Below are 17,980 nucleotides of genomic sequence, written 5' to 3' on the forward strand. Positions count from 1 at the left end.
ACAAGGAAATGAACTTTTGCCTGGGTTCTATAGTTTATAGTCCAGATGTCATATATCAAGGATACCCGTACCAAGAATGGATTAGAATAGGTGAATTCAAGATACAATGGCAAGACACAAATGGCAAGGAGTCATTTGACTTCAAAAAGTATTGCTGAGATACAAATGCACAGCTTATTCAAAATGATCAGAGTAGACAAAGAAAGGCAGGAAAACATAGTAGATGGGAGAGTTGGTCATGAAGACAAAAAAGACCTGAATTCTTCCTCTGACATTCCCTGGGCAAGTCACTTAACCTTTCAATCTTCTATGAGTCTAGGTAACTCTCCAAGACTTTACCTTACAATAAAAGTATCTATTTGCACTATTAGAGAGTTTCCTCATGAAATTCCAGGTCCAGTCCTAGAATAGCTGAAAAGGGTGGATGAAGTAGCATTTTATATGAAGAAGATACATCCATGAAGTACTCTGAAAACTTGATGTGAGCCCTTTGGGTGGATATTAGCAAGGGAAAAACCAGAAATGATGTTGTCATAGGAAGATACTATATAGACCATATGGAAAGAAGGAGAATTGGAAGAATTTGAGAAACCTGGAATGGTATATTATAGTAACGAGGCATTTCAGCTATCCTTATGGATATCAGCTGGAAATCTCTCTCTTTCTGCCAGAAAGTAGAATGTCTGAGAAACTCGTGACTTGCCTTAATCATAATTATGTGCTTCCAAAAGTGGAGAAATTGGCAAGGGCAAGCTCTCTTCCATTTTTAATTTCAATTTTATTGATATCTTTTGTGTTTACATCACTTATATTTATGAATTTATTCCTTTTCAGGGAGTCAATAATAAAACAAGTAACAAAAAAGAGGAAAAAAGCAGATCAACAAAATTAATCAACTCACTATCTAAATCTGACTATAATCATAATCTCCTACCTCTGCAAAGAGTGGAGTGAGGTTCATTTTTTCATCTTTTTTCCTGGGGTCCATCTTGGTCACTATAACTACAGAGAGTTCATTTAACTATTGCTCTTATTCTTTCAATGGACATAGTTGTAGTCAATGTTTATGTTATTTTCCCAATTCTATTTAATTTATTCTTCTATTTGTTCTTATAGGTCATTCTGTACTTGATTCTGATCATCAATGAAGAGATGGTTTCTGAAAGAGAAATGGGAAGAACTTGGGGGACAAGTGAACATGTTATAATGGAGGTCAAAGTAGAGAAAAGGTAAATTGGACATAGTCTGATGTGCAACCCAGATTTTGGGTGAGGATGTTTCAAAAGCTTTAGAGAATATCAGATTGATTACTGTCTAGAGAAGTGTGAATGGAGAGAAGAAGGAGGGATAGAATATGGAAGGAAAGTAGGCAGAGGAAGAAGGAAAGGTAGAATTTGGCACTCAAAACTTTTTTTAAAAATAAGTTAAAGTTTTTTTTGCATATAATTAGGAAAATAATATTTTAATAAAATATTTAGAATTAGATAAAGAATGAAAGGTAGGGTAGTACAGTGGATAAGAGTCAATCTTAGAAGCTAGGAGGAAAAAACAAAATACAAGCTCTACATTTATTAAGTCCTTATTATGTGCCAGATATGTGCTAAGCCTTGAGAATACATATATCAGCAGAAACTGAATAGATAGCATTGAATGGTATAATATTCTTTTGGGAATGTTGATTTAAGAAGGAGGGGAGATTCTCAAGAAATAAATCCTGGAGAATACAAACAGAAAACATTCCAATGAGAAGGGGGGAGCTGCCTAAAGAAATCAATGTGACTGCAGTGGTCACTTATTGACCAACCTAGATTTTAATAAGACATATACAGAAGATAGAAGCAAAGAGAGGTTAGCTAAGGATGAATACAAAAGAAAAAGCACACTACTGTTAAAATAGTGAGAGGATGACCAATTAATCTGAGATTAAAATGAGACTGGCAATGAATATGAAGGTCAATAAAGAGTATGGTATGAGATAATGATAACTGATGATGCTGAGAAGGCTGAACTACTCTTCCAAGGAAAATGATCTTTGGAATGAATGAATCAATGAATGAAAAATTTATTAAGTCCCCTCTATGTATTAAGAATTGTTTTAAGCATTAGGAATGCAAATGCAAGAATGAGAATCTCTATATTCAAGAAGTTATGGTCTAATAGGGGAATAACACATCTGGAGATGGGTAGACAGGGGAGTTGTGATCTTACATGAGATTGAGAATTCCTTGAGAAAAGGGGTTGGGTTTTGTGTCCTTAGTTATCAGTAAAATGTACATAGTACCAATATGAGTTTAATAAATGTTTACTGATTAATTGATCTGGAGAGTTACAGAGATGGCATGTAGATTGGTAGGGTAGTTGACTCTCTTACACTTTCCAGTGAAATTTTGTACATTTTTTTCAATTGGTCAATTCTGCTTTTTTAAAGAGGTTCATCTCCTCAATGGGTTTTTGTACCTCTTTCACCACTTGGCCTATTCTGTTTTTTAGTGTTACTTTCTTCAGTCTATTTTGGTACCTCTTTTTACCAATCTGTTTACTTATTTCAAAATTTTCATGTATCACTTTCAGTTCTTTTATTATTTTTTCCTCTCTCTAATTTAGTTTCTAAAAACTCCTTTGACCTCAACCCTGGAACCAGTTTACATTTTTCTTTGTGGTTTTAGATGTAGCTGTTTTGATTTTGTTGCTTTCTTCTGAGTTTTTGCTTTCATCTTTCCTGTCACCATAGTAACTTTTTTAATGGTCAAGTTCTTTTGTTGTTATTGTTGCCGTTCATTCATTATTCCAGCCTATTTCTTGAGTTTTAACTTTATGATAGAATTAGACTTTGATGGAGGGGACATTATCCTAAACCTAGGGTTTTTCATACTGCTGTTTTCAAAGGTAGTTCTGGGTATCTTTACTTTTCAATCCTTCCAAGATGGTATGATATAAGGAGATGTGTGGTCACTACTCTCCTGACCCGTGATCTTGTGATCTGGTCTGTGAGTGATAACAAACACTCTTCTCCTTGGAACTGTGCCTGAGGTTCTTGTTCCTGCTTGCCCCTGGAACTGTGACCTGGAACCACATATAGGCAATGCAACAGCATCTTGCACTCACTGCCAACAAAGTATCCCTTGTAATGAATCTCATTCTGACCAGTTGTCTAACCCCTTTATTGTCTGTGGATTGAAAGCTCTCTGCTGTTGCCAGTTCAGTTACCCAAATGCTGCTGCAGGCTTGCTGGGGTCCTGGCTATGCTGGATTGCATTCTACTCTCAATCCAATGAGACAGGTTTTTCCTGCTGAGATTCTAAGTTATCTTGAGCTGTAAAATTGTTTCACTCTGTTGTTTTGTTGATTCTGTCATTCCAGAATTCATTTTGAGGCATTATTTTATAGTTGTTGGAAGATAATTGGAGAGAGCTCAGGTGAATCCCTGATTTTATGTCACTCCATCTTTCCCTTTCCAGAAACAATGGCAATATGAATTAGTTTCTAGAGCAAAATATAAAAAATGAGATATAGATGAGATAAAGAGAGCCATACTTATTTGGAAGGATAGATATAAAGCTAATAGAGACTGAATAGGATGTGAAACAGAATGAAAAATTGACATTACAGTGAATTGGGTAACTTGGCACTTCGTTACTTACCAATTAGAACAACTGAATGATTGTCTTCCCTAGGGAATAGGATAGGGCATAGTTTCTGGTGCTTTGGTCCTGGCGAATGTTGATCCATGTGGGGAGAAGGGAGGCAGGAGCTGAAAACATGACAAGATAGAGAAATATAGGACAAAAATATTCAAAGAGATAATAAAAGAGTCCCCAGGTGATCTCAATGACTTTAAATTATCAAGCCCAGAAGAACCATCCTGCAATATACTAAAAGAACCAACATAACTAATTGCCAAACTGATACTGGTGATGTTTGAAAGATGTTGTTACCTGAATATGATGCCTCAAGACTAGGAAAGAGCAGATATCCTAATTTTCAAATAGGAAGTTGAATCTTCAAACTCTGGGCTTTAAAGGTCAACTTTTATATCTGATAAAATTCTAGAAAGTAGCATTGAAAAGATGATTTCTCACTATTTGGAAAGGGAAGCAGTGATAAGTAGAACTAATATGACTTCATCAAGAATAGATTGTGCAAGGGGCAGCTAGGTGGTGCAGTGGGTAAAGCACTGGCCCTGGAGTCAGGAGTACCTGGGTTCAAATCCAGTCTCAGACACTTAATAATTACCTAGCTGTGTGACCTTGGGCAAGCCACTTAATCCCATTTGCCTTACAGAAAAAAGAAAAGATTGTGCAAGATTAACCTCATTTTAGGTTTTCTTGGGGTCACTAGATTGGTAGATAAGAAGAATAGTAGGATACCTAGATTTTGCAAAGCATTTGACAAGAGTCTCTCAAGTGTCTGGCACATACTGACTGTAAAATCTTGGACAACTCACTTAACCTCTATATCCTCCAAGCAATTTTCCCAAGACTATAAGTTGTAGAGAAGGTGTCAGTCTGAAATGGTAGAGGGAAATCTCATGTAGCAATGCTCCAGTAGGTCCAGTTCCTGTCCCAGTCCCTATTCTCATGTTATATGACATATGAATTATTTTTATTTTCTTGTGTTCCACACAGTGGTATGGATTAGATTTCCAAGCATTTTTGATAGTGCACCTCAACTATAATCCATTTTTAAGTATTTACTCCTATATTTATATATTGAGGGGTATACAGAGTATTCAGAAAGGACTACCACTGCTAATATGAGGGTCTGCTGAACCATTTCAGGGGTATTATCTACCTATTATGTTCACTTCTCCCTCCCTTTCAACTCCAAGAATCTGTAGCATGTGCAACAGTCTGGACAGGTTAAACCAGGTTGAGGGTAACTGAAGGATCTCAAATCTGTTGATGAACTCTGGAGGATGTGAAGACTTCCCTTGGTGGAATGGGAAGATGAGAAAAGTTTTTTCCAAAGGCCACAAAGGCAGTTGAATCAGGCTCCTGGGAGCACTTAGAGTTTGGTCAGACATTAAAGATGCCAAGGTCATCCATTGTATCCAGGGATATCATCATTTTGATTTTTGTCTTGCCACTGGACTTTGAGACTCTATAAGAGAGTCAGGCTGATGACTTTGTGTAACTTAAATCCAATTCTTGAGCAAATCAAGACATCACCCCCATGAATGATGAACAACAACAATTTACTTATTGATAAATTATATGTATGTACTAATGCATTAATAATTTTATGAATTATACAACTTACCCCAAAATAGAAATCAAAGGATAAGATGACTATCAAGATGAAATGATATTTGATCCTAGAGTCTATAAGATGCTCCTAGCATCTATTGAGTAAGAGAGTGACATTGCCTAATCTGGGTTTTAAGAATATCCATTTGACAATTTTGTTGAAGATAGATTGGAGAGAAAAGAACCTTAAGACAAGGCTTCTGCAATAGACCAGATGAAAGGTAATGAATACCAGGAAGAAGATGGTGGCTGTGTGGATGAAAAGAAGGGGATAAATGTGAAAGATGTTGTGGAGGTAGAAATAATAAAATTTGCCAAATTAGTTTTGGAATTTATATGGAATTGATGGAGGGTGAAGACTTGAAGACAGTACTAAAATTGTGAACCTAATGACTGGAAGAATGACTGTAACTGGACAAAAGTATGAATGTTTTAAGAGTGGAAAATTGCAGGGGAAAGGTAATGGAAAGACACTGAAGGATCAGATCACAAGCCATCATGCCTGCTCATTATGCTACTGAAAAAGAAAAGGTTGGGCAGGGCAGACATTTTATTCATTGACTACTGCCCTGGAATGCAAAACTTGCCCTTTGAAGAGTGTCTTCTGCAGTCATAGAATAATTTGGTGGGGGAGGTAGGGAATTTTGCTTGCATGGTTGTTATGGGAACCTTGATCAAAATTAAGTTATAACCTTCCTAATGAATTAATGACCAGTGCAGTCTATGGAGTGTTGAGTGATAATGAGTTAAAGGAGCAGTGTGGTTGTATTGGAGATAAACTTTCAACTGTCATAGGAAGGGTGGGATGTGGACCATCTTGCCACCATCCTCTGATCAATTGGTCAACACTCCTTGGGGGATACCATAGTTTCCACATTGGACAACACTGGGTTAGATGATAGTATAAATGATAGTCAAGTACTCATTAACAACACTATATCAACCTGGAGGTTGATAGATAGTACAATAGCTCAGGATCTGATCGGCACTTTTATCTAATGACTTAGATTAAGGAATGTTTGCTAGATCTGTGGCAAAATTGAGTTGAACAGCCTAGAGGAGAGTCAGGCTACACAAAGGTCTTGACAGGTTAGAATATTGAATTAATCTAATAAATGTGAAAAAGAAATAAATTTAATAGGAATAAATGTGAAATTCTGTAGTTGGGCTGAAAGAATCAGTTACTTCCAATTTTGAGATTTCTAATTTTGTGATTCCAAATCTAGTATTCTTTCACATACATCATTTTCTTTTCTCATATTCTGTTTGAAATACTCCCCTTCTTTTCACTATTTCCTCTTCCCTTTTCCTTCCTCCCATCACATTCACCCTCTCTTTTTTAAAATGGAATTTTCTTGTTTTTCAACCAACATGCATTTTTTTCTCCCTCAGTTCTCCACAGTCCTGAAAAAAGAAAAATCTTGTAACAAATATACAAAGTTTAGCACACCAAATTCCTGCATTAGCCACACTCCCAAACTTGTGTTCCATACTCCATATTTAATCCATCCCTTCTCTATCAGGAGATGTATGTATAGTATTCTTCATTATGAACCCCCTAGGAATCTTGGTTGATCATTGATCAGGGTTCTTCAGCCTTTCAAACTTGCTCATTTTTATAATGTTGTTTCTGTACTATACATTGTTCTCCTATTTCTCTCACTTTAGTCTGAATTTGTTCATATAAGTCTTCTCAAATGTTTCTGAAATCATCTTTATTATTTTGTATGTCATATTAGAAGTATCCATCAATTCAGGATTGGTCAACCAAATTATGGCATGTTAATGGAATGAATTGTTATTGTGCTATTTATTCCCTCTTGAAAATCTTTTCTTGTGCTCTATCTGGAAAATTCTTCCTTTACTTCTCTCAGTTCAAACCCTTCCCATTCATAAAACTCACCCAATTCTCTCTTCTAGGAATCTTTCTTCTTACAATCTTTTTTTCCAAATTCCTAAAATATTTGCTGGCTGTAGGTCTAGCACTAGATTATTTGAGTTAAACTGTTCTCTTCAGGCTTCATGTGAGTCTGTCTAGTTTTTTCAGTAAAAAGGTTTTGTTTGTTCCCTAAGCCCTTTCTTGGCCCTTTTCATTCATTTATCTTTTAGTCCTTGTAGTGTGGTTACTGTATAATATTCTTATCTTCTCCACTGGCCTATAAGCTCTCTGAGGTCAGTGATTGTGTTATCCTTGTACCCCCCTGACTGCACCTAGCATGTGGCCTTGGCCTGAATGAGAATTACTGTTTGTTGAGTTGCTCATTTGCCTAATTATATGCCTCCCTGACCCCACTCACTGGGAACATTGCAAAAGGCTTCCTTCCACGTTCTGGCACAAACCCAAGGAATGAATTTTATACTTGACATACAACAGAAACTTTTCCTAATTCTTCCCCCCATCCTTGCCACTGCTAGTTCTCTTTTTCTAAATCTACATCCCATTTGTATAGGTTTTCATTTATTCAATTTATATTTATAATGCATATTTAAAAGTTACATATTTTAATATACTTCATATTTCCCCCATAGATTGTCAGCTCTCTGAGACTAGGGAATGCTCTCATTCTTTTTACTTGTATCTTCATGGTTTAGCACAATGCTTGGCCCAGGGTAAATGTTTGTTGTGGTTATTGTTGTTCAGAATATTTGCTGGTTCCATGACTGATACGGAGATTTGTTTTGAATGACTTCACTTGTATGATATCACATCTTGCTTTCTCAATGAGTGGGAGAAATTTATCAGGGAGAGAGATAATTTGAAACTTAACATTTTTGAAATTAGGAAATATTTAATTAATGTATTAAAAATGTAAAAAAACACATTTTTGATTGATAAAAAAGTCTATCTCATCTTCATAGATGTTTTATATCCCTGTTTTATGTACCCCTATTTTCTCAGGTTCCAAGTGCCAAATCTGGGAAAGGTCAAATTAGTGTCAAAGTCCTTTGTTGGGCTGCCATTTATGATCTGAATGCCATTTCTCAACTTTTGAAGAAAGAAGAGTAGAAGGACGGAAGGAAACAAAGGGAAGGAAGGAAGGAAACAAAGGACGAAAAGAAGGGAAAGAGAGAGGAAGAGAGGAAATAGTTATATTGCAGGTAAAAGAGGGGGAGGAAGAAAGAAAGAATGGAAAGAAGGAAAGAATGAGAGAAATAAGAAAGGGAGGGAGAGAGGAAATAAGGAAGAGAAGCAAAGAGGGAAAGGAAAGAAGGAAGGAAATTAATAATTAGTAAACACTTACTTTGGGCCAAACTATGCTAAATGGTTTATAAATATTATCTTATTTAATGCCCATAACAACTCTGAGACTCTAGAATTTGACTGATTGGAATTTTATGAGTTTTTGCATATAAGAAGAGCCATCAGAATCTCTACTTTTTAGGTTCAACTTTATTAGGCTGAATCACTGTAGTATCGGATCTTCTCTATCAAGGGAAACAAGAAAGAACAGAGCAGGAATGACAGAGCCTAATGTGAGGCTATGAAGGCCAGCCAGAGAAGTTGGGAGGCAGCAGAAATTTAATTCCTATTTCCTTCAGTGTCCTTCCCACACTGTCAGTATGGAGCACAGCTCAAAGCTTGGAAACCTTTGCCAGCTTTTCACAATTAAGATCAGGAGTTTGGAACAAAGGATTGAGTTGGAGAGTGAAAGCATAGGAAAACCGAAAGGGTTTTTGGTTCCTTCCTGGCCTCTCTTTCATTTGTATAGGATGCTAAAGGAACTTGCTAGTTTCTAGTCCTGAGTAAGATAGTTGACTGAGACAGAGGACTGGGAAACCCCAGACATGGTTCAAAAGACAGAACTCTATGAACTCTACTTAGCTGGCTGGCTGTTTTGTGTTTCAGGAGAAACAAAAAGCTCCTTCTAGTGAGAAAACCCCTTTACAGAATCATAAATCAGCTCTAACTTGAAGGAACCTCCAGAGACCATTAACCCAATCCTAAAATTCTGCATAGAAGAAACAGACTAATTCAGGGTAAGTGACTTGGACAAAGTCATACATGTAAGTAAACCTTGGTGACAGGATATGAAACCAAGACTTCAGAGATGGCAGGGACTTTTCCCATGCCACTACAGTTAGGGCTGTGGAAACTGGGCAGACTTTCATAGGAACAGAAGAAGTTGAGGATTTTCCCTTTTATGATACTGGGAGTGTGAAGATTAATTAGAACTTCTAGATTCTAATAAGAGAGAGAGGCAGAGACCATCCTTCTCTTGAGAAAGGGGTAGCATCTCAGCTTAGTTGTCCAGCTGAAGCCAAAAGCAGAGAGGAAACTACATAACCACATTTCAGTAGTGTCATGCTAACAGTAACAGGCAGACCAGTGGAGTAGTAACAAAAAGCAGCCAGTTGGACCACATCCAACAGAGATGACATGTCTTGCAGCAACTATGTGGCCTGGGTGACCACTGGGGAGCAGCATCTGTAAGACCAGTGTAGTGGCATCACAAGAAAATGTCACCACTGAGGCATGAGTTGACTCTTCCACTCACATAGGCACCCTTTCCATCTGTGTTTCTTATTTGTGATCCCTTTTACATATAAACCCACTCACATAGATTCTCCGTGTTTGTGCCCTTCCACATTTGTTTCCAAGATGTGTTGATTCTGTCTATTTGAGGTATGTTTATTTGTGAAAGAGTATCTGTTGTTGTTGCTGTTGCTGAGTCATTTCAGTTGTGATTCCATTTGGAGTTTTTTTTTGGCAAAGATCCTAGAATGGTTTGCCATTTACTTATTCAGTTCATTTTACCAGATGAGAAAAATGAGATGAACAGGGTTCAATGTCTTGCCAAAGGTCACACAGCTAGTACGTTTATGAGGCTGGATTTGAATTCAGGTCTTCCAGAGTTTCTTCTACATGTGAACCCCACTCACATATTCTTTTGTATCCTTTCACATTTGTCCCCAAGATGCATTGATTCTACTCAATGTCAATGTGTTTATTTGTGAGTAAACCCCCTAGTTCATCAGAGAGAATGAGTACTTTTCTTAATTGATTAAAGGTAGAGGTCATTATTACCCCCATTTTACAAATGAGGAAACTGAGACAAGTAGAGACTAAGTGATTTGTCCAGGATCCTACAGCTAGTAAATATCTGAGAATAAATTTGAAAGTCTTCTTGACCCAGGTCTCCACTTCATCCACAACGCCATCAGGAACCATAGAGAACCTTGCACCTGGAGGTCCTTTATGTGAGGATGGGAAGTACCCCCATGTGCTTTGAAATTAATAACTATAGCTTGGACAACACATCTTTACCCATGGATCAGGTTTGCTCTCTCTTCTTAACATGCCTGATTTTGTAAAGGCACTTGCATAACTTCTCTTATAGGCAGGCAAACACACAACTTTAATGTTTAGTGAGAAGCTTAGGTGCTTGGGGAAGGAGGAAACAAATTGAAATTTCCTTTGTTCCAATCTCAGAGAATAAGGTGGCTCTCCTCCTTGCCAAGGCTAACTCCTTCAATTGTATGTTTTTTTTAATCAATCAGGTATCAGAATTGAGATTTGGACTTAGTTTTTTAGGTACAACTAAGTGGTGAAGTGGGTAGAAAGATGGACTTGGGAATCAGGAAGATCTGAGTTCAAAATCTACCTTAGACATATGCTAACTGTGTCATTTCAAGCAAGTCATTTAACCTTCTGTGCCTTAGTCCTTCATCCATAAAATGAGGGGATTGCATTTGCTTGGCCTCCAAAGTACCATCTAACTCTAAATCTCTGACCCTTTGATGCTATGATTCTGAGGAAAGGACTTTCTAAAGCTTCCTAATCAAAAACAAAGATGAGATTTGAACCCAGATTCAAATCTCATGCTCTTTCTACTACAATCATTCTTCCTTTCCTGAAAGACCAATTCTATTCATACAACTGAAAAAGGAACTGAAGCAATTAACCAGATAACTCAGTCTAAAAAATCCTCACAATAAGTGTGATCAATTCTTCACTTCATTTTTCCTGTGTAATTGCAACCTCAAATATACCCTCTAGTAGGTATAGAAACCGGAACAAATGAAGCTTATCTTTGGCAGGGGCTGTGGTAAGAACTAAATGCGCCTTTCTTTTCTCCTTGCAGGCACAGATTCCTGGATGTTGAAAAGCTTATTAAAATTCTGCTTTCATACACACTAGTCTCCCCCCCCCTTCTCTCTCTGGGGCCTGCTGTCTCTGACGTAAGGCCTTCGCACAGAGGGGAGATGCCAACCAGCCCTGTGAGAGTGGACCATTAGTTTTTACACAGGATGATTGCCCCCAGATGTTGCCTGTAGGTCTCAGGCTGAGATTTCAGGTTCGGCGAGTATTTGGATGAGACAGTAGCTCCTGGCATCTATCTTGCCCACTTCTAAGACCTTGAACTTGGCAGAGAGAGCATAATTGAAGGACTTCTGGGCTCATTCTTAATACTGAAGGGAAGCCACCCATTATAATAAGTACTAGTAATTGCTGTTCTGAATTCTTCATATAATATAAGGAAATCTTGACTCTTTGAGGCCATCTGGCAAACATGGCAATACATCTTTATTACTACTTTATTTTCATGTTCATCTGGGTTAGACTTTTTAGTTGCACCAAGTTGTACACCCTCAGTTAGAAAAAATAATAAATCTTGAATAACAGAATCATAGATTTGTAGCAGTAAGGAACCTGAGAGATTATCCAGTCTCACTCTCTTTTTTTTACAGATCAGGAAACTAACACTCTGAGAGGACAAATTATTTCTCCAAGATCATAGAAGCAGTAGGTAGCAGAGTCTAGATTAGAACTCAGGTTTTCTTAGGGTTATAGTATTTAGAGTGTGATATCAGGTAATTTCTAATTCAGTTCTTTCATTTTACAGATGAGGAAACTGGATCTTAGAGGAAAGAAAAAGATTTAAGTAGAAAAATCAGAATTTATACTCAGTTCATCTGATTTTGAATCCAGTCCATCATATCCTGACAACATGAATCCTCTGTACTATACCAACAAATATGCAACTTTTCATCTCCCTTTCCATCATTTTGTGTTTTAGTCTTTGACTTGGGGCTGCTGGAAGGTAGCAACATGGCCTCCCCCCCTCCCCTATTTCCTTCCTCAAGATGCACTCCTTGAAATTCTCAGAAGAAGAGCTCCATGGACAAAGAAGGAGATTGCTGATTCTTACAAGATTTGCTTTCTGTTGTTTCATTTGGATAAGGAAAGGTGGTCAATCTCTAACCCCACCCTATGTCCCCCAGGCCTCATGCTGCTTCATAAATCTTAGGCATTTGGTAAAATATACAAAAGAAGAAAGTACTTTTTGCTTTTAGCTCCATCTTTGCTCTTCTGTTATTCAGATTCTTCTTGCAGTTCCCATGGGCTTCAACTACTGTGTTTATGACTCATTTGTGCTCAAAAATAACTCATGCCAAACTAAACACTCCTATCCAAGAATCTTCTTTCTCAACAACCTTGCCCAAGTTCTTTCAGTCTCTCTTTTGGAGTGATTTTTTTTCTTATGTGCCAGATTGGGATCAGCTGATTTGTCACACACTCATAGCTGACATTCATTTGGCACCTGCAAGTTTGCAAATCACTTAACATTTACTATTTCATTTGTTTCTCCCAACAACCTAGTGAGATAAATTATTACAGATATTATTATTCTCATTTTGTATTTGAGGAAGACTTAAAGTACTTAAATGGCTCACCCCAAAGTCCCCATGTTTAAAACTTTCTATGGGTCAGCATAGAACCCTAAACCTCTAATGACATGCTTGCTTTTTGCAAAGGACATAATAGTTCAGATAAGAGCCATTTATTCAAAAAAGCACAGCAATAATGGGAAAGAGACTCTTTTATGCCAACAAGATGTCTATAATGCTACTCTGGATCATAGATTTCCATGCCACTGATTAATCAATGAATCAATAAACATTAATTAAATGCTTTCTATGTACTAGTATCTACTACTTTTGTTTTATTAAACAAAAGCCAAGTAGACTATCCCTAGGTTAAGAAGAAGTCTTTTCTTTTAAGATCCTATTCTTAGGGGTGATTTCCTTCCTGGCTTGGAATATGAAATTTCTTCTGACTCCTTCTAATGACTCCTTAATGCAGACTTATTCTAACCCCACCCCTTCCCCATCCCATTTCAGGGACATAGTTTTGTCAATGAAATCCCTTAAGATCTTTGTGGAAGCTACAAACCTATCCCACTCCCCTCCTGCTCAGCATGTGAAATGAATGGGAAACAGAACAAAGTTAAGGAGAGGGGGAAAGATCCTTGTCTTCCACTCTCCCAATTTGCTGTACTAACCTTAATTATGCATATCTGTCAGTAGCATATATGCCTTTTCCATTTGGTACTGAGTTTGGTCAGTGACAATCTTGATCTGTCTCTTTATTTGGAACCCAGGTATCTCCTAACCCCCCAAACCTAGCACCTTTTCCATCATCTCTAAGCATGCACTGTCAAGTCACTGATTTGTTTTCTGATGAAGAAGTGTTCTTATCTATTTTGGATCTTTTTCAGATTAAAACTTGTTCCTGAGAAGGTCCTCCTCTCAGTGGTGGACATTTGCATTGCCTAACTGGCCTTTCTGGAAAAAAAAAAATCCCCTTAACCTAGGTGGCAGTAATGAGCTGACCTTTGGGGCTGAGTGAGGATGAAAGGGTGGTGTATGTGTGTGTGTATTATGCATGATGGGAACAAAGAGCTTCTGTGGGGTTTTATTTTTTTAACTTTATTTAAGGCAATGGGATTAAGTGACTTGCCCAAGGTCACACAGCTAGGACATATTAAGTGTCTGAGGTTGGATTTGAACTCAGGTCCTCCTGACTCCAGGGCCAGTGCTCTATCTACTGTGCCACCTAGCTGCCCCTTCTGTGGAGTTTTAAATAAGATGGGGCAGGGGAAAGGAAACGCTACAAAGGAGTTATTGGAATATCTATGGGTTCCCTGAGTCAATCTTAGTCAGATGCCTTTCAAGAAACGGTAGACCTCTTGAGAAAAATCATCAAAAAGGACACTGGGTTCGAAACTAATATGTCTTAAGGATTTGGCAGGGAGTTATGGTCTGGGAAATCTCAAAGGTGTTGAATGGAATCATAAAGCAGTTCATTAATACCAAATTGTAAGGGTAATTGCAGAGGGAGAGGAGAGGAGAGGAGAGGAGAGGAGAGGAGAGAGAGAGAGAGAGAGAGAGAGAGAGAGAGAGAGAGAGAGAGAGAGAAAGAGAGAGAGAGAGAGAGAGAGAGAAAGAAAGAGAAAGAAAAAACAGAGACAAACACACACAGAGAAAGAGGCAGAGACAGAGATAGTCAGAGAGAGACAGAGACAGAAAGACAAAGAGAAAGAGACAGATACAGAAGGGGGGAGGGAGGAGGAGGGAGAAGGAAAGGGGAAGTTCCTTTAAAATAGTTCTGATGAAAATGAGGGAAATGTTCATTCAGCATCTTTCAGAATACATTCAAGGTCTTAATGTAGATAGTACTGAACATACATAGTTGAGTAAGATAAAGGGATTGCTGTATAACAGGCAGATCCAATACAATTGGAAGTTGTTACACAATTTCTGCCTTATGATATTAGTTAAGTGCCAAATAGGCAGATAGGAAGATAAGTTGTAGAGGTACCTGGGAGCTGGGCCTAGGTAAGGGAAGGCTTCATGGAGGAGTCAAAACTTGACCTGGAAAAAGAAGCATGATCAGTGAGATAAAGGTTAGGCATCGTCTTTCCACAGGCAAGTACCACCTGGGAGTTTTTCCCTTGAGTGAATCCTTGGCCCTAATAATTATTTTTAGTCTTAGATTCTTAAGATGCTACTCACGTTGGATACATTTGCTAATTACTCCTCTCACTGAGGCTGATGGAAGATGATTTTCTTTTAACTTTCGCTTGGAGTATTCTATTTGTGACAGGTCTCCATTTATCTTTATAGACTCAGGGGATAGCAGAAAACCACTCAAAGTGATCTCGAGGTACTGGACCATGCTGAAGGTCAGCGTTAGAGTCAAGGTTGGATGGCCGTTAGGCACTATGGGGGATGGGAAAACTGGGGCAGGGATGAGACGTGGTTTGCAGATTCCCCGATTCTGTAGTCACCTTGCCCAGTCCTGAGGAAATCCATAAAGTCGGTGCCTCTGGCTTTTACTAGCAGGAAAGAGAGCCAAAGAACGCGTAAGAGCCCTTCGCATGATTTAGAGTTAGGAGACATCCACTAGTTCACCCCCCCCCATTTTACAGATGGAAAAAATGAAGACCTAAAGAGGCCAGATATGATAGAATTGTTTACCCACCAGGTTTACCCACCAGGCGGCCGGTAGTCACCACCCCGGCCCCATGCAGAGCGAGCCTCGTGCTCACGTTGGCTACCCGCCCCTCACCCACGGAGCGAACGCTCTCTGCGGCGCACAGCCAATAGATGACCTTCCAGCCGCAGCGCCGGCTCCCTCCGAAGAGCCATAGGATCCTGCAAGGTCGGGGGCGTGGCTTCCGTGACTCTGTCCAATCAGCGACGGCTCCAAGCCCCCATTCGGTTGGAAGTCCCACCTCCCCAGGCCGGCAGTCCGGAGGAGCCCTCGTCACATGACCTCGCTATAATGGAGTTGGCTCTCCCACAGGCGCAGACGGCCAGGCCTGGATAGCGCGCCATATTTCATTCTTGGCATAGAATCAATAAAGGCAATAAAACAATACATAATAAAACATCCGCTGTACAGTTAGCAGCCCGCGGACGCGCTCAGGCGCAGGAAGTTGTCCGGACGATGAGGGAATAGGTGGGGAAGCGGCCTGCGCCTCCCGGAAGCGGAAGAGGGCCTGAGAGCCCTTGTTCCTGAAGGGGCTCGAAGGCCTGGGGGGGCAGCAAGGAAACCCCTAGCAAGGGGGGGGGGCTCAGGAGCCTCCTGTCCTGGGGGTCTCCACCGTCCCCGCTGTTTGACCAAGAGCGACGTGTCATGAAGCCCTCCACTCCTCCTCACCCGCCTTTTCGCGCCTTCTTTCTTGCTCCATCTTCTGCAGCCCTGGGCCCCAGCAAGTGGGGGGGAAGGGGGGAAGCGGGCCAGAGCCAGACCGGGGGGCCTGCCTGGGAGTGTGTGCATGTGTGTGGTGTGAGTGTCATGTGTGGTGTGAGTGTGTGTCGTGTGTCATGTGTGGTGTGTGTCATGTGTGGTGTACAGTGTGTGGTGTGTGTCATGTGTGGTGTAGAGTGTGTGGTGTGTGTCATGTGTGGTATATAGTGTGTGGTGTGAGCGTAGTGTGTACATGATATATATGTGTGTGATGTGTGTTGTGTAGTGTGCATGTGTGTAGTGTGTGACATGTATATGGGTGATGTGTGTGCATTGTGTAGTGTGTGTCATGTGTGATGTATAGTGTGTGGTGCGAGCATGGTGTGTGCATGATATATGTATGTGTGATGTGTTTTGTGTAGTATGTATGCATGTATGTGGTGTTTAGTGTGTGACATGTATGTGGGTGATGTGCGTCATGTGTGGTGTATAGTGTGTGGGGTGAGTGTGGTGTGTGCATGATATGTGTGTGTGATGTGTGTTGTGTAGTGTGTATGTATGTGTGATGTGTACTGTGTAATATGTACATATAGGTGATGTGTGCATTATGTAATATGTAGTGTGTGTGGTGTGTGTCATGTGTGGTGTGAGTGTGGTATGTGAGTGGTGTGTGTGTTGTGTAGTGTGTATGTACATGTGGTGTGTGATATGTATATGGGTGATGGGTGATGTGTGTGTGTGTGTATTCCTTACACAGGCTACCCAGGTGAGCCAGCAGATAGAGCACTGACCTTGGAGTCCAGAAGACAGGAGTTGGAATGTGACCTCAGACACTTGACACTCACTAACTGTGTGACCTTGAATGAGTCACTTAACCCTGATTACTCCACATCCAGGGTTGTCTCCAGTCACATGACTCTGGAGGAGAAAGTGAGGCTGGTGACTTAGCACAGCACCCCCTCACTAGAATCTAATTCATGTGCTTGCCACGGCACCACCTCTCTGACATTGTGGTCTTCTTTGAAAGCAAAGGATGATGAAGAAACTAGCACTCCACAGAACCATAGAATCATAGAATGTCAGAGCTGGAGGAGGCTTCAGAGATCACCTGGTCCAACCCCTTCATTTTTCAGTGGCCACAACTCAGAGTTCAATATTCTTTGAATTATGCCCATAAGCAGACGGATTTGTACAGATTCAGAAAAGCTAGCGTGATATTATGATAGGATAAAAACAAAACATTGGATTGGGAGGAAGAAGTCCTAATTCTGACTCTGGGGCTTATTGATGGTTATGATCTTGGTCATAGCTACTTCTCTTTCAACTTCACTTTCCCCTCAGTAAAATGAGGGAGTTAGAGAAGATTTCTGAGGTTCTTTTTCAAAAAGTCTTATGATTTTACTTTATCCACATCTGGAATGTTTCATGGAATTCATTGAAGAGATTTTCTGTCTATGGTTGCTCTTCCTGATAATGCCAAACATAGTAACATGAGAAGAAGCTGAAGTTGAATCTTCTTAGAATCTCTTCTTTCAAGTGACCTCTATTCTCACTATAAATCAATCAATAAATTAATAAGCATTTTAAGGGTTGACTATATGCCAACTATGCTAGACTATCTACTATGCTAGATAACAGGAATAAAAATGTCAAAGTGAGAGTCCCTTACTTGAAGGAATTTTCATTTTATATGAGGTATATAACATGTTTGTAAATATGGTGCAGTAGAAAGAACTTTGAAATTGGATAAAATGCT

At 39.4% G+C, this 17,980-nt stretch overlaps 1 long non-coding RNA gene across 4 annotated transcripts in view; it reads right to left on the minus strand.

Annotated features, from left to right (window-relative positions):
• LOC141505167 (uncharacterized) overlaps nucleotides 1–15,684 on the minus strand; it is a 40,778-nt gene extending 25,094 nt beyond the window's left edge. The window contains exons 1-4 of one of the 4 annotated variants that reach the window (XR_012473557.1): nucleotides 15,514–15,683; nucleotides 15,045–15,367; nucleotides 14,851–14,903; nucleotides 3,642–3,751 (exon numbers count right to left, since the gene is read on the minus strand). This is a non-coding gene — a long non-coding RNA (uncharacterized LOC141505167). Of the gene's footprint in view, nucleotides 1–3,641; nucleotides 3,752–14,850; nucleotides 14,904–15,044; nucleotides 15,368–15,513 lie in introns of all 4 variants that reach the window. The other 3 variants (XR_012473559.1, XR_012473558.1, XR_012473556.1) reach the window with 3 other exon arrangements.
• Nucleotides 15,685–17,980: the final 2,296 nt, after the last annotated feature.

This window comes from Macrotis lagotis, chromosome 1 (assembly GCF_037893015.1).
Source record: "Macrotis lagotis isolate mMagLag1 chromosome 1, bilby.v1.9.chrom.fasta, whole genome shotgun sequence".
NCBI lineage: Eukaryota > Metazoa > Chordata > Mammalia > Peramelemorphia > Peramelidae > Macrotis > Macrotis lagotis.